General features: G+C 33.2%; 1 pseudogene; it reads right to left on the bottom strand.

Moving 5' to 3' along the window:
• Positions 1–263: 263 nt before the first annotated feature.
• Positions 264–976, bottom strand: LOC101353441 (meiosis-specific coiled-coil domain-containing protein MEIOC-like; annotated as a pseudogene).
• Positions 977–1,608: the final 632 nt, after the last annotated feature.

Here is a 1,608-nt window from a genome sequence, read left to right on the forward strand (position 1 = left end):
TACTGAATTTTAAGGTATCACTTTAGGACTAGTGTTCTTTGTGTATCAGAGTTTCAAATTCAAGAATGGTAAATTTGTGTGAGGATTAATGTACTACTCTTTTCTTACACACAGTTGTATTTGAATCACTTGAAAGATTACCGTCCCCAGCAATAAGACTGGAATCATTTCCTTTACAAAATCACAGAATTGTTGGCTATGTTTATTGTCCTTCTGTATATTTATAATGATGCATTTAATTTTATCTAGCACAGGAAGAAACACTAGTTATGTGTGGGGATGACTTCCATTTTGTCTAATAACATCACAACTCTGGCTTGTTCCCAAAGTTCATCCACAATTAAGCCATCAACTCTAGACAGGTTGGAGAGCAGCCTTGGAATTGGGATGTTGTTAGTACTGCATGGCTTTTTCCTGGGTAATTCTGGGCAAGAAGCCACTATTCATAGCACTATTCTACATGAGTATGAAGTTCAATGGTTGGTACACTATGGGTTTTAATTGGTCTTTGAAATCTAAAAGTTGGCACAAAGTCAGAAAAGGAGTTATCATCATAATTCGTATCACTAAAATGAGGGTTTAAATGGCTTAAGTCATCACAGGAAATCAAATTATAGAAATCCAGCAGTGGAATCATAGAATGGCCAAATGGATGGGTGGATCTTAGTGAAAACCCATTTGAATCAAGTTGTTGAATACTCTGATTATGTCTTAAAGCTCTCATCATATAATTATTACAAAACCAAGATATCTCTGTGATTCACGTGTTTAGTAATACTGTTGTCTCCACGTACCTGTGTGTGACTATTAAACTGATGCTGTTACTCCAACTGATCTTGATATGTATTTTGAGATAAGCCATCTAAATGCTTTGGACCTTACTCAGGATCAAAATGTCAGCTCTGGATCTTAGGCTGAAAATTATGTTCACATTTTTTTTGATGATTCCACACTACTGAGCTGAATAGTTACCACAACATCAATTTGACTGCTCTATTTTACTATCAGTAACCAATCCAAAGAGACTTTCTATTCCAGTCTTTGTCAGTGCTTCCATGTGATTGACAGATCAAATTACTTCTGTGTCTTTGTAACTGAAATTATAAGTAGAGAATTCTGAAGGATTTCCTTGCATTTGTTTGTCGTGTATTTAATGAATGCTATTGAAACTAGAACTTTAGTTTTAAATACACCTTAAATATTCTGCCATACATTTATTCAAATACATCTCTCACTTCTTATGATGCAAACAAAGCATATTCAATTTAAACTTTTTTTTTTAATTAGGTGATGGATTGCTCTGTGTAAAGTAAACTCACACTTATCAATAATTACACTGAATGTAAATAGCCTAAATGCACCCATAAAGAGAAGAAAGTGACAGAATGGATAAAAAAACAAGATCCATCAATATGTTATCTACAAGAGGCACACCTTAGAAACAAGACAAAAATTTATTAAAAATCAAAAGATGGGAAAAAATATATCAAGCAAACAGCTAGAAAAAAGAGCATGAGTGGCATACTAATCTCAGATAAAATAGACTTTAAAACAAAATCCACTATAAAAGACAAAGATAATAATAATGATTAAAGAGATGACCCATCA

This window comes from Trichechus manatus, unplaced genomic scaffold, assembly GCF_000243295.1.
Source record: "Trichechus manatus latirostris isolate Lorelei unplaced genomic scaffold, TriManLat1.0 scaffold00169, whole genome shotgun sequence".
In the NCBI taxonomy this organism is placed as follows: domain Eukaryota; kingdom Metazoa; phylum Chordata; class Mammalia; order Sirenia; family Trichechidae; genus Trichechus; species Trichechus manatus.